The sequence below is a fragment of the Anolis sagrei genome, chromosome 8 (genome assembly GCF_037176765.1).
Source record: "Anolis sagrei isolate rAnoSag1 chromosome 8, rAnoSag1.mat, whole genome shotgun sequence".
Lineage (NCBI taxonomy): Eukaryota > Metazoa > Chordata > Lepidosauria > Squamata > Dactyloidae > Anolis > Anolis sagrei.
In genome coordinates this window covers 38,655,406-38,670,943 of record NC_090028.1, presented here as the reverse complement: position 1 = coordinate 38,670,943, position 15,538 = coordinate 38,655,406, and the positions used below count along the sequence as shown (strand labels likewise).

The 15,538-nt window shown below is 42.8% G+C and overlaps 1 pseudogene; it reads right to left on the bottom strand.

The window, feature by feature from the left end:
- Positions 1-9,137: 9,137 nt before the first annotated feature.
- LOC132783208 (ras-related protein Rap-2c pseudogene) lies at positions 9,138-10,505 on the bottom strand (annotated as a pseudogene).
- Positions 10,506-15,538: the final 5,033 nt, after the last annotated feature.

The window sequence follows — 15,538 nt, the reverse complement described above, 5'->3', positions numbered from 1 at the left end:
TCCTTGGATATTCTGGTCAAGTGGGCGCTGGCACACCAAGACAAATGGGAAGACATTTCAATGGTTCTCCTTCTGCTTCCCCCTTTGGTGATACCTTCCATTACAGTCAATGCAAATGGCCTTGCAAAATTATCTACCCTTATTATGTGCAGAGAGACGAAAAGAAGACAACGGGACTTCAATTCACTGAATTTCGACAGAGAGAAAAAGCTCTCCAACAGTTCAAGTGGGATTCACTGATATCAGACTTTTTTCTTTCTGCTTGCCTGCGTAAGTAATCATTTCAAGGAATGTTGGCTGCTTGACTCCATCTTTTGTTCTTGTTCCCTTGCCTTCAAATTAGCTCCAATTTATGCCAATCTTATCACGAATTGTTCTTAGCAATATATATGTTCAAAGGACATTTGCAATTCCCTTCCTCTAAGACTGAGAAAGAATGGCGTACCTAAGGTCACCCAGGCCATTCTTATGAAAACACTCTGGATGGGGAAAATGAGAAATGAAATAGTAGAGTTGGCTGACAGGTCCACATTCCGTTTTTGAAATACTCAAGATCTTATCTGGAATGTTCTTTAGGAGTCCAAGAATGAAAGAAATGTGTAGACAGCTCCAATTCCTGACTCTAGCTTTTGCTAACGTCTTAGTTCTGGTTGGATCACAAACCTTTGACTCTTCTGTAAGGACCCAAGCTGGCACATGTTCATCCTCGGTTGGATTCTTGATCTGGTCACCATCACTGGTTCTCATCTTGAGGCACATCTACACTGACCATTTAATTGCAGTTTCAAACCAGTTTGAAGAAAGTGATTTTCTGTGCAGACAAGTTCAGAGGCCCAGATGAAGTTTACACAAACCACAAAGGTGCATGTTTTGCACACTTTTTGTGGGAGTTTGTTGCCCGACTACTAGGCTTGGTTGATCCACAAAAAATGGTTCAAAACTCCTTTCAGATGTGGGGGGTGCTGGTGGTTTGATTCTAAAGTCAATTCCGATTTTCACAGAATTTTTTTTCAAAACTTTTCGAAACTTCCGAGACTTCCGAATCCTTTTGTTAATGGGATGAAAGTGTTATTTTCTGTTTCATTGGGTGTGTTGGGACTCAGCTGGAATCACAGAGTGATAGTATCAATGATTCTGATGGGAATGATCAGATGGAAAGCAAGGATGTTCCTGTGTTAGACGAGGAAGACCAGGACCAGGGGGCAGAAGTTCAGTTGTTTTCCACAGCAAGGGTTGACGCTGGGGAAAGTGAAACTTCTGAGACTGAGAGCCAGGTATCTGATGAAGGAAGGGAGGATGTAGAAAAGGAGGATAGTTCTCAGCCAGCTAATGAGGGATTTAACCTTGATGGGGTCAGTTATTTAGATAGGACTGATCACTTGGAATTAAAAGTGCGAAGGAGTGTCAGGATCGCCGGGAGGCGAGAGAGAGAGGCCCAAGGCCATAGGAACTGTTTGAATGTGCCTCAGTGTCAGAGCAACTTCACGCTTTAACCAAGAGTCTTTGGGATTTATCTTGTAGCTTTTCATGTTCATGTTTCAGGACTTTGTCATACACTTAAGGGACTTTGCCTTGCCTGTGTCTTCATGGATCTTGTTTGCCTATGTTACCTTGGATTGATCTTTTGAAATATACTTTTGCTTTTTGAACTTTTTATCTTTTATTTTAAATAAAACTACAAAGACAACTGCTGGTGGGTTCTTTGGTGTCTTAAGAAAGTTGGTTCTACTCTGAGGTGCGACAGGGTAGTCTTTATTTTGAAAGTAGTTGTTTTACTCCAGATATTCAAAAGGAGGGTGGGCCGAAAATGTAACTGCCTTGCTCCTTTCATTATTAGCTGCTACTTCCCAGTGGATGTCAGGTGGTGCAATACCGGCTAAACAATATAATTACTCCAGTGGTGTAGGCATAGACATCCTGTAATAATGCAGCATATTTCATTAAGAGGCACACCCACTGTTTTAGTATGGTGAGATGTGTCCCACACTTGGCATACATACTCAGCAACAGAGAATGAGAGAAGCTTCCCTGCAGGATTGCAACATATCCGGGCATCCCCTGGGCAACGTCTTTGTAGATGGCTGATTATCTCAAACCAGAAGAAACCAGAAGTTACTTGCAGCATGCAACCATGATAACAACCCATAAGATTATATTCTATCATGGATTTAGGTTGTTTCAACTAGGGAGGGGATCGGGTGACTGCTTGCTAGTGAGGGTTAGGGAGGTAGCACTTTAGCTACTATATCATTCTAACCTAGAAGTCTGAATAATAACTATAGGAAAACATAAGAAGTTTGGAAATCATGACTTGACACATTGTACAAGGAATGAAAATTAATGCCTCCATCTTCATTACTTGAGTTTGGATGGGAATATTTTAATAAATCAAACGCAGAAATAATCCTTAGAATGTGCTCTTTAACTACCACTATTCACTTTTCCACATAATCACCAGACAATTGGATACATTTCTGCCTACAGTGAACAAATTTTCTGAAGCTGTCACAGAAGAAGTCGACACTCTGGTTCTGCAACCAGCGCCTCACAGTTCTCTCATCCTGGGTACCCATTGTACACAGATCTTCTTCTAACCAAGCAAAGCAATAATGTGACCCACACATTCTTGTGAAATTCCGATTATGCTTGAAATTTCTCTCTGAGTGATACAATGATTGTCCTGAATCAATCTGTCAAACTTTTGCTTGTGAAACTCGGTGGTTGCTGTCACAACTCTTTGTTTGCCACACAAGTGAGATGTTCCCACCTCAACATCTCTAAATTTATTTGCTCAACGATGCACATTAGTCACATCAACACAATCACCATAAACAGCTTCTTTGGGATGATACCTTCTGCTGTCAATAATTCAGTGACTGCACGTTGCTTAAGTCGCATTGACCGACCATCTGCGCAGGGTTCCATACTTCACACTTTAACAACAGAAGCATTCAATGCTAAGGCTTCCTGCCAAAATGGAACTGTAGAGGAGAGTCTACTGAACAAGCCTTATATGTCAAAAACTCTTATGCTGCAGAAGAAATTCAAGACAGCAATCTGGGAAACCAGCTTGAAATCATCTGGATAAGAATCAAGGGAACTGGGACTCAAAAAGATGTCGTTGTAGGCGTCTACTACAGACCCCCAAGCCAGGAGGAAGATCTTGATGAAGTCTTCTGCCAACAGTTGACCAAACAGGCACAGAAAAGAGATGTAGTAGTCATGGGCGATTTCAACTATCCCGATATTTGCTGGAAAACAAACTCGGCCAAGAGTACAAGGTCCAACAAATTTCTCGCTTGCCTTGCAGACAATTTCATGGTCCAGAAGGTAGAAGAGGCAACAAGGGGATTGGCTACTCTTGATCTCATCCTAACAAATGTGGAGGACCTGATCGATGCGGTCGAAGTGGTAGGATCCTTAGGGGCAAGTGACCATGTGCTCCTGCAATTTGAGGTACAAAGGAAGGCCGAAACTAAGACAAGTCAAACCCGCATTTTGGACTTTAGGAGAGCTGATTTCCAAAAAATGAAGGAAACGCTGAGCAGCATTCCGTGGACACAGATACTAAAAGACAAGGGAGCTACGGATGGATGGGAACTTCTCAAGAGTGAAATACTCAAGGCGCAATTGCAAACCGTGCCAACAAAGAGAAAAAATAGGACAAGTGCAAAGAGGCCAGAATGGATGTCCAAAGAACTTCTAACTGTGCTAAGACACAAAAGAGACATGCACAAGAAGTGGAAAAAGGGAGAAATCACCAAAGAAGAATTCAAACAAATAGCCAACACCTGTAGGGAAAAGGTCCGCAAAGCTAAAGCAAAAAACGAGCTCAGACTTGCCAGGGACATTAAAAACAATAAAAAGGGCTTCTATTCTTATGTCAGTAGAAAAAGGAAAAACAAGGAGGCGATAGGACCTCTTCGAGGAGAAGATGGGGCAATGCTGACAGGGGATAGGGAAAAGGCAGAACTACTTAATGCCTTCTTTGCCTCGGTCTTCTCACAAAAAGAGAGTCTTCAACCTCAGCAAGATGGAGTGGATGAGGGATTGGAGGACATCCAACCCCAAATTGGGAAAGAAGTCGTCCAGGAATACCTGGCCGCTCTTAATGAGTTCAAGTCCCCAGGGCCAGATCAACTACACCCAAGAGTACTGAAGGAACTAGCGGAAGTCATTTCGGAACCATTGGCAACCATCTTTGAGAGTTCTTGGAGAACGGGAGAAGTTCCAGCAGATTGGAGGAGGGCCAATGTGGTCCCAATCTTCAAGAAGGGAAAAAAGGATGACCCAAACAACTACCGTCCGGTCAGCCTCACGTCGATACCGGGCAAGATTCTGGAAAAGATTGTTAAGGAAGCGGTCTGCAAACACTTAGAAACAAATGCAGTCATCGCTAATAGTCAACATGGATTTATCAAAAACAAGTCATGCCAGACTAATCTGATCTCTTTCTTCGATAGAGCTACAAGCTGGGTAGATGCGGGGAATGCCGTGGATGTAGCGTACCTGGATTTCAGTAAGGCCTTCGACAAGGTCCCCCATGACCTTCTGGCAAGGAAACTAGTCCAATGTGGGCTAGGCAAAACTACGGTGAGGTGGATCTGTAATTGGTTAAGTGGACGAACACAGAGAGTGCTCACTAATGCTTCCTCTTCATCTTGGAAAGAAGTGACGAGCGGAGTGCCGCAGGGTTCCGTCCTGGGCCCGGTCCTGTTCAACATCTTTATTAATGACTTAGATGAAGGGCTAGAAGGCATGATCATCAAGTTTGCAGACGACACCAAATTGGGAGGGATAGCCAATAGTCCAGAGGACAGGAGCAGAATTCAAAACGATCTTGACAGATTAGAGAGATGGGCCAAAACTAACAAAATGAAGTTCAACAGTGACAAATGCAAGATACTCCACTTTGGCAGAAAAAATGAGATGCAAAGATACAGAATGGGGGACGCCTGGCTCGAGAGCAGTACGTGTGAAAAAGATCTTGGAGTCCTCGTGGACAACAAGTTAAACATGAGCCAACAATGTGATGTGGCGGCAAAAAAAGCCAATGGGATTTTGGCCTGCATCAATAGGAGCATAGTGTCTAGATCTAAGGAAGTAATGCTACCCCTCTATTCTGCTTTGGTTAGACCACATCTGGAATATTGTGTCCAATTCTGGGCACCACAATTCAAGAGAGATATTGACAAGCTGGAAAGTGTCCAGAGGAGGGCGACTAAAATGATCAAGGGTCTGGAGAACAAGCCCTATGAGGAGCGGCTTAGGGAACTGGGCATGTTTAGCCTGAAGAAGAGAAGGCTGAGAGGAGATATGATAGCCATGTATAAATATGTGAGAGGAAGCCACAGGGAGGAGGGAGCAAGCTTGTTTTCTGCTTCCTTGGAGACTAGGACACGGAACAATGGCTTCAAACTACAAGAAAGGAGATTCCATCTGAACATTAGGAAGAACTTCCTGACTGTGAGAGCCGTTCAGCAGTGGAACTCTCTGCCCCGGAGTGTGGTGGAGGCTCCTTCCTTGGAAGCTTTTAAACAGAGGCTGGATGGCCATCTGTCAGGGGTGATTTGAATGCAATATTCCTGCTTCTTGGCAGAATGGGGTTGGACTGGATGGCCCATGAGGTCTCTTCCAACTCTTTGATTCTATGATTCTATGATTCTATGATTAAGCCAGTACCTGCTGCATACCATACTAGTTCTGTTGAGGAGTTACAAAGGTGGAGGCATTGTTTTTCATTCAACCCTCAGTATGTTTTTAATCTGTATTACTGTTTTATATTTTAACTGTTTTATTTTTTTTAACTTTTATAATTTTATATGGCATGTTTATTGTTATGTGCATGATGTGGCATTGAATTTTTGCCATAGTTTATAAACCCTTTGGGTCTTACAAACTACGAGTTCCCTTTGGGGTGAGAAGGGAGGAGTATAAATATAGCAGATAGATAGATAGATAGATAGATAGATAGATAGATAGATAGATGGATGGATGGATGGATGGATGGATGGATGGATGGATGGAGGGAGGGAGGGAGGGAGGGAGGGAGGGATGGATGGATGGATGGATGGATGGATAGATGGATAGATGAATAGATGGATAGATGGATAGATAGATGGATGGTGTAGGTGCGGCCTTAGCTTCAAGAGTTACTTTCACAGGGAAAAAAATGACAAGGATGTCTCCCTGTGCTTGTAGTGACTAAACATATGAATATCTGCCTTGTGTATCAACATCAGTTGTGACTGAAAGTTCTTGACCCATTATGTTCTTTTATTTCAACACAGACAGAAAAGAATTCCAAAGATAGTTCATGTCAACACAATGATGAAATGTTTGCAAATCCAGCACGAATGCCACAGTTTACACGAGTGCGCTCATAATTTTTTCAGCTCGCCTTAGTGGTGGGGAATAAACAGGCTTTGGATTTGATGTCAATTTGAAAGCATGAAACCTGAGGAAATGTAACTGCTTTGATACTTATTAATTATAGATGTTCACAGGAAATGGCATCCTATTTTAGTCACCAGCAAGGTCATTGGCCATCTAGATTAGTGAAATAAAAATGAGCATCATAAAAGCGACTTCATCTTTGTGCAGTTTATTATCGTGTTGTCTTTGGTGCACATAAAACGGGAGCCTTGGGCAACATTTGGGCGGCAGCAAGGGAGCATGTGATATTTGACTTTATCCAGGGTTGTGTTTCATTTAAATTTATGCATTTCATGGAGAAAATGAGCAGAGAAAAGTATTTTTCTCCATCCCCCAATCCCCAGAATACTAGAACTCTGAGTCACTCCAATAAAGTTTATGATAGGAGATACAGGATAGACTAAAACATATACCGCTTCACATAGTGCAGAGTCACAATTCAGTGTGATGGTAATGCTAGTTTTCATATTTCTAAAGCAGTGTTTCTCAACCTTCCTAATGCCATGATTAGGGCTGGTCAATTCGTTTCGTTAATTCGTAATTCGTTAAAAAATTCGTTAATTTTTGAATTACGAAACGATTACAAAACATTTTTTTTAACCTGGAAGTGTTTTTAAATATCGAAACGGCAGGCGCCAAAAAATTTTGTATTTCCGTCCATTTCGGAAATACGTAAGATGGCCGCCTGCCGATGCTTGCTGAGAGGGGCGAGCGAGAGGGGCGAGCGAGCGGCGAGCGAGAGGGGCGGAAGCACTCTCTCCTGACATTTCACCCACATCTATGGCAGGCATCCTCAGAGGTTGTGAGGTCTGTTGGAAACTAGGCAAGTGGGGTTGATATATCTGTGGAATAATGTTCAGGGTGGGAGGAAGAACTCTTGTCTGCTGGAGCGAGAGGGGCGAGCGAGCGGCGAGCGAGCGAGAGGGGCGAGCGAGCGGCGAGCGAGAGGGCCCGCCAGAGTGAGTGCCTGCCTTTCCTCCTTAATAATAATTAATAATAATTAATCCCTATTCTACTAAATTAATAATTAAATTTAAAAAATATGTAAAAAATATTGAAAAAAAAGGGCGCCATCTTTACAAAATGTTTTGTAAATATTTACGAAATTTCGTAAATACCGAAACATTTTTTTGGGAAAGTTTTGTAATTATTTTAAATATCGAAACAAAAAAAAAACCCAATTACAAATCGATTTTAGAAACAAATTTTTGCGTTGTTATCCAGGCCTAGCCATGATCCCTTAATTCAGTCCTTCATGTTGTGGAGACCCCCAACCATAACATCATTTTCATTGCTACTTCATAACTGTAATTTTGCTACTGTTAATGAAATTATTTATTTATTTTATTTACTTTATTTGTATACCGCTCTTCTCAGCCCTTAGGCGACTCAGAGCAGTTAACAACAACAGTTTCAATATACACAATACAAAATCATTGGACATTTAAAAGCAATAGCATAACAATTAATTAAACATCAAACATCAATACATCAGTATAACAAATCCGTCAGGTCTCATCAATAGAATCAGAATCCAGTCTCATTATCCATTATTCCGTGTTCCGATAATCGATTACACTGCCTAGTCGAATGCCTGTTCAAATAGCCAAGTCTTCACTTTCCTCCGGAAAGCCAATAGGGAGGGGGCTGATCTGATATCTGTAGAAAGGGCGTTCCACAGCCGAGGGGCCACCACTGAGAAGGCCCTGTCCCTCGTCCCTGCCAGGCGTGCTTGTGAAGCCGGCGGGACCGAGAGCAGGGCCTCCCCAGACGATCTTAATGTCCTAACTGGTTCATAGGAGGAGATGTGTTCGAACAGGTAGGTCAGGCCAGAACCGTTTAGGGCTTTAAAGGCTAAAGCCAGCACTTTGAATTGTGCCCGGTAGCAAATTGGCAGCCAGTGGAGCTGGCGCAACAGAGGAGTTGTGTGCTCCTTGAGTGCCGCTCCTGTTAACATCCTGGCTGCCAATCGTTGGACCATTTGAAGCTTCCGAGCAGTCTTCAGAGGCAACCCCACGTAGAGAGCGTTGCAGTAGTCTATACGGGATGTAACCAGAGCATGGACTACCGTGGCCAATTGTAATGTAAATATCTGATGTGGAGGATGTATTTTCATTCTCTGGATGAAATTTCGCGCAAATACCCAATATGCCCAAATCTGAATATTGGTGGGGTTGGGGATTGATTTTTTCATTTGGGAGTTATAGTTGTTGGGATTTATAGTTCACCTAAAATCAAAGAGCATTCTGAACTCCACCAATTATTGAATTGAACCAAATCTGGCAGACAGAACTCCCCTGACCAACAGAAAATTTTGGAAGAGTTTGGTAGGCATTGACCTTGAATTTTGGAATTGTAGTTCACCTACATGCAGAAAGCACTGTGAACTCAAACAATGATGGATCTGGACCAAACTTGGCACAAATTCTCTCAATTAAAGAAAATGAAATATTTTTAAAAATCGCTGCATATTAGTCATTAATAGGAATTCAGAAAGCTATTTCTTAAAAATAAGAACAAGTAACCAAAGAGAGGATTCAAGAGATAGAAAGAACAGATATTCCAAAATGTATGGGAAACATGCTAAGTGTTTTTCTGTCGCTGGCCGAGGAAAGGGCCTCCGTGGCTGCCTCTCACCCTCTTTTAAGTGTTTGCCTTGCACTCGATGTCTGGAAATGGGCACAAAAGAGCAACAGGGCAGATTGAGGCTCAGTTTTGCAGCCTGGGCTGGAAAAGGGTTCTCCAAAGCAGCATCTGTGCAAATCTCCTCTGAGTTTTATCTGCTCTGTATGACCATGATTGAGGTCCTGCTTTCTCTCGCTCACTGGACGATGCAGGTTGTGCAACACTGGTCCTGCTTTTCAGACAAGGATGCATAGTTCATTTGCCTCACTATCTCCACAAACAGTTCATCCACCATACACTAAAACAGCAGATGTGGCTCTTAATGAGACATGCCGCATTATTACGAGGTGTCTGCACCCTACACCACTGGAGAAATTTCACTGTTCAGCCGGTATTGCACCACCTGACATCCGTCAGGAAGTAGCAGCCAATAATGAAAGGACCAAGGCAGAGACATCTCCAGCTCATCCCCTGTTTGGATATCAGCCAGCACGTCAATAACTTAAATCAAGAAATAGTTTTCTAACATCTCCAGAGACACTTGCTGGAACACCTCAGCAAGCGAGAGTCCAAAAGTGGCAGGCTCAAACCCAGAACCTCAACCAGTAGCTGATACCAAATGAGAGACTCCCCCCTGGGCACACAGAAGACTGGGCGACTTGGAAGGCGCTGAACACACTGCGCTCTGGCACCACGAAATGCAGAGCCAACCTCAAGAAATAGGGCTACAAAGTGGAATCCACAACATGCAAATGCGGAGAAGAGCAAACCACTGACCACCTGCTGCAATGCAGCTGGAGCCCTGCCACATACACAATGGAGGACCTTCTTATAGTAACACCAGAGGCACTCCAAGTGGCCAGATACTGGTCACAGGACATTTAATCAACTACCAAACTCGCAAATTTTGTATTTTTTCTGATTGTTTGTTTTGTTCTGTTAGAAATGTAATACAATTGACTGGTTGCCCTGACATGACAAATAAATAAATCCACCATTGTCTTGCTCTTGGCGGAGGTCTCCATGAAGGGGCAGCCCCACTCCTGATCCAGGGCCCAGCCCTTGGCAGACAGGAGCTCCCACTCCGACTCCAGGTCAACCTTGTTGCCCACCAGGATCAGGGGCACCTTCTCATATTGCTTCACATGCACAATTTGGCCCCGCATTGGCTTGATGTTCTGAAAGAACTGTTGGTTGACCAAACTGTAAACTAGGATGAATCCCTGGCCATTCTTAATGTAGAGATCACGCATGGAGGCAAACCGTTCTGTCCCTGCCGTATCCAGGATTTCCAGCACTGACGGGGAGCAGTCCACTTCAATCTCCTTCTGGTAGAAGTCTTCAATGGTGGGGTCGTACTTCTCGATGAAGGTCCCGGTGAAGAACTGCACGGTCAGGGCTGACTTGCCCACCTCCCCACTCCCAAGAACCACAACTTTTTTAAAAAATAATTTTTATTAAAGTGTTTTCTTACATTGTAGAATAAAATGAAATGGGGTTCCGGGATAGAGGTAGGATAAAATAAGGGTAAGAAAGGTAGGATAAGAGGTGAAAGGGTTAGGATTGGGGATTGGTGCTGGTTTGGGAGGGATATGGACGGAACTTAGAGAAGTTAGGGAGATCTGGGAGGGAAGTAGGAGGGTGGGGGGTATAAGTTGTGCAGGGGATTTTTGACTTCCCAATCTTCTTCTCCATGGTTCCTGGTATTATATCTTCCTGTCTTTAAGATTTTTGTCTTCTCAACTTTCTTCTTTCTCTTCTTTCGTATCTTTTCCAGTTTTCATTAGTGATAAGTATTCTTCAAACAACTTCCAATCTGTTTTCTTCATTGGTCTTCCGTATGAGTCTTTTAGTGCAAAGGTTAATTTATCCATATCTCGGATTTCATTAATTTTGTTTATCCACTCTTCTTTTGTTGCTATTTCTCTTTGATTACATTTTTTTTGCAAAAGCTATTCTTGTTGCAGTAGTAAGGTAAGTAAATAAAATATCCTTATTCTGATCTAACTCTATTTCTTCGTCTGTTATTCTCTGTGTGAGAATTTTCTCACACATTCTCTGTATCATTTTCCAATTTTCCAATATACTTTAATGTCTGGGCATGTCCACCAGATATGGAAGAATGTTCCTATTTGTAATTCACATTTCCAACATTTGTTTTGGACATTGCCATACATTATGCCTAATTTTTGTGGCGTCATATACCACCTATAAAACATTTTGAGCCAGTCATCTTGTAGATCTGTTGAGTAAGTATATTTAATCTTTTTTGTCCAAATTTGTTCCCATTCTTTGTATTTTATTGATCTGCCTACATTCTCAGCCCATTTGATCATACATTCTTTTATTACTTCCGTTTCTGTGGTCCAATCCAGAAGTCTATTATAAATTATGGAGATTTTTTTCTCTCAAAATTTGGTCCCATATGTCTTCTTTATCCAAAAAGCCTAATTATTTATCTAAACCACAACTTTGTGCTCCCTTGTGGGCATTGCTTTCCTCTCTGCCCTGCATCAAACAGGAAGGCTACACGCCAGGAGGCAAGCGGAGGGGGGAACGGCTCGCAACGGCCCAGCAGGCGCTCTCCTGGCCCTGAGGCCCTGCTTCCTCGTCCTCCACCGCCACCTTTTTTCAGGCACAAATACTCAATATGCACAAATGTGAACACTGATGGACTTTGGAGAAATAGACCTTGGCATTTGGGAGTTGTTTCTACATTTTAGAACCTTATTTCCCAGTCTTGAGTCCCTGATCATTGGTCGTGTTGGTTTGTGCTTCTGGAAGTTGGTGTCAAACAACATGTGGAGCCTCAAAATCAGGGACATCTTGTGTAGACACAGAAATATTTTTAAATCCAGTTCAGATACAAATATTTAGCTTTTATATAAATAGCAACCAATGTACCATTTTGGGAAGTAATTCCTGTTGTTGCCACAAAACACCGAAGCAAGGAGAAGTCCAGCTTTTGTAAATCTGAAACATAGCATTACAATACCAGAAATGTTCTCTGCGTATTGTACAGCTGGGTACTACAAGTGTTCCAGTGACTGAACATTGCACATTCTTTCCAGTTCCTTGATTTGGATTGGGCGCTGAGATGCAATTAGAGTCAGAAAAGAAAAAGCTTCTAGGAATATAGTTTAAAATTTAGCAACCGAGGGAAGCAGAGGAATGAAAACCAAGGCATGACAAATCTTTATTGCCTTCATTGCAGCTACATGGAAGAAGGGCTGTAAATGTGTGTCGAAACAGGGGAATTGCATGTCCTATTTTACTGAAGGTAGTCCTTTGTCAGAGAGAGAGTCTCTGAGCACATTCTCTGTTTGAACGGCTCTCCAGTACAAGGCCCATTCAAAGGTAAAGACACAGAAGAGCTATGAAGTTTCCAACCAATTGGGTTAACTAGTACTTAGGCAATCCCTTGTTTTCCGAGTAGGATTGTCTTCCAAGATCAGTGTACCGGCAGTGAGTACGTAGGTGACTGTGGAGCCCTATTCTCGATCTGCATCTTCTCCCACAGTAAGGGCATTCGTGTCCAGGTAGAAGGCAGTCCCAGTCAGGGTTGGCTTGATATGCCTTCCTCTTGGCACATTTCTTTCGCCCTCCATTCGTGCCTCTACAGCACTGCTGGTCACACCTGACCTCCAGCTGGAGCGCTCAAGGGCCAGGGCTTCCCAGTTCCCAGTGTCTATATCAGAGTTTTTAAGGTTGGCTTTGAGGCCATCTTTAAGTCTTTTATCCTGCCCACCAACATTCCATTTTCTGTTCTTGAGTTTGGAGTAGAGCAACTGCTTTGGGAGACCGTGGTCGGCCATCCAGACTACGTGGCCAGTCCAGCGGAGTTGATGGCGGAGGACCATCGCTTCAGTGCTGGTGGTCTTTGCTTCTCCCAGCATGCTGACATTTGTCCACTTGTCTTCCCAAAAGATTTGCAGGATTTTCTGGAGGCAGCACTGATGGAATCATTCCAGGAGTTGCATGTGGCATCTGTAGACAGTCCACGTCTCACAGGCATATAACAGGGTTGGGAGGACAATAGCCTTATAAACAGGCACCTTGGTATTCCTATGGATGTCCCTGTCTTCAAACACTCTCTGCTTCATTCGGAAAATAGCTGCACTCGCTGAGCTCAGACAATGTTGTATTTCAGTGTCAGTTGACTTTTGTGGAAAGGTGGCTACCAAGGGAGTGGAAATGGTCTAACATTTTCTAATGTTACACTGTTAAGCTGTATTTCTAGCATTGGAGAGGACAATCTGGACAGTCACCTCAGTTAACCCAGTCACTGTGTTCTCTACCATAAAGAGATGTGTTCTATCTCTATTTAAAACACTATATATTTCTAAGTACTTTGAAATGTTATATACATGCAAATATCATGCAAATCTGTGCTACTTTTACCCTTGACTGTTGTGTTATTTTCTTTCCTCTTCCCTTTGTCCTCCTCTACTTTTGACAATATGCTCCATGCAGTCACTGAAAATCAATGTAGAGAAATAGGTCACCACCTTATTGAGTTCTTTGCCATGGAAAACAGAATTATAGATTTCGTTGTCCTTTACGTGATGGGAAATCTTCACTTGCTGGGGAGTCCTTAGATTAGCATGAACTCCACCAACAATGGGATTGAACCAAACTTGGTACACACAGAACTCCCAAGACCAACAGAAAATACTGGGAGGGTTTGTTGAGCATTGACCTTGAGTTTGGGAGTTGTAGTTCACCTACATCCAGAGAGCACTGTGAACTCGAACAATGATGGATCTGGACCAAACTTGACACCAATGATATACCCAAATGTGAACACTGGTAGAGTTTGGGGAAAACAGGCCTTGCCATTTGGGAGTTGTAGTTGCTGGGATTTATAGTTAACCTACAATCAAAGAGAACCTGAACTCCACCAGCGATGGAATTGAAACAAACTTGGTACACACAGAACTCCCAAGACCAACAGAAAGTACTGGAAGGGTTTGTTGGGTATTGACCTTGAGTTTTGGAGTTGTAGTTCATCTACATCCAGAGAGCACTGTGAACTCGAACAATGATGGATCTGGACCAAACTTGGCACAAATAATGTGCCCAAATGTGAACAATGGTAGAGTTCGGGGAAAATAGACCTTGCCATTTGGGAGTTGTAGTTGCTGGGATTTATAGTTCACCTACAATCAAAGAGAACCTGAACTCCACCAGCGATGGAATTGAAACAAACTTGGTACACACAGAACTCCCAAGACCAACAGAAAGTACTGGAAGGGTTTGTTGGGTATTGACCTTGAGTTTTGGAGTTGTAGTTCATCTACATCCAGAGAGCACTGTGAACTCGAACAATGACGGATCTGGGCCAAACTTGGCACAAATAATGTGCCCAAATGTGAACAATGGTAGAGTTCGGGGAAAATAGACCTTGCCATTTGGGAGTTGTAGTTGCTGGGATTTATTGTTCACCTACAATTAAAGAACATTCTGAACTCCACCAATGACGGAATTGCACCAAACTTGGCACACAGAACCCCCATGCCTTGAAGGGACTCACTGGCATCGGCCTCCCTCCTGCCTTGCACGCTCTCCTTCACCCTCACATGTGTACCATGCTGCCATGCGCCGAGATGCCTGCTCTCCCCTCCCCACTTAGAGTCTCAGAAACAGCCCTCTCCTTGGCTGAGAGGCCAGCCAATCACAGCGTAGGAGGGCTTTTGGGGGGGGGGAGGGGGAGGATCCACCGTCTGTTTCCAAAAAGGAAGAGAAGGACAGGTGGAGAGATCTTCAGCCTTCTCTGTCAAAGGGGTTCCTAAGACCATCAGAAATATATGTTTTCTGATGGTCTTTGGCAACTCCTCTGAAACCCCCTCATGACCCCTCTTCCCAGGGGTCCCAATCCCCAGGTAGAGAAACGCTGTCCTACAGGCTCCTGGAAAATGTAGTGTACATAAACTCAGGATATGTAAATGGATGTCACCAACAGGATTCCAGTCCAAGTCTCTCAGGAACATTCTAACAGGTGATTGGTACAACAAACTAAACAGTTATTATTATTATTTTAAATTCCAGCAGGAATTCTCAGATCATTCTGTAGAATGAATGAATTTCAATGAACATGATTGGTACATTAATATGACCAGGATAAGTTGTGGAAATCCTAACTTGGAAGTGTACTCTCTAGATTCCTTGCATAAGGAATCGCTCAAATGGCCAATCCACTAGAAGAATTCAACAAACATGAAGTATGGATGAAGCTTTAGACAACGTCTTTCCTTTTAGAGGGGAAAATAGGGTTCCTGTCTTTTTGGAAGTCCCTGCCATTTCACATACCTTCAGAAGGATCAGCAGAACACTATTAAAATAGCTTTTAGTGCCCTTTTATAAAAAAAAATCTTAACTGAAATTGTTGAATTTTTATATAATCCAAAGAGCATTTCAGAACATCTTTAACCTCTTTTTAAAGTTATTCTTTAACAGTGAATATTTGAGTTGAGAGTAA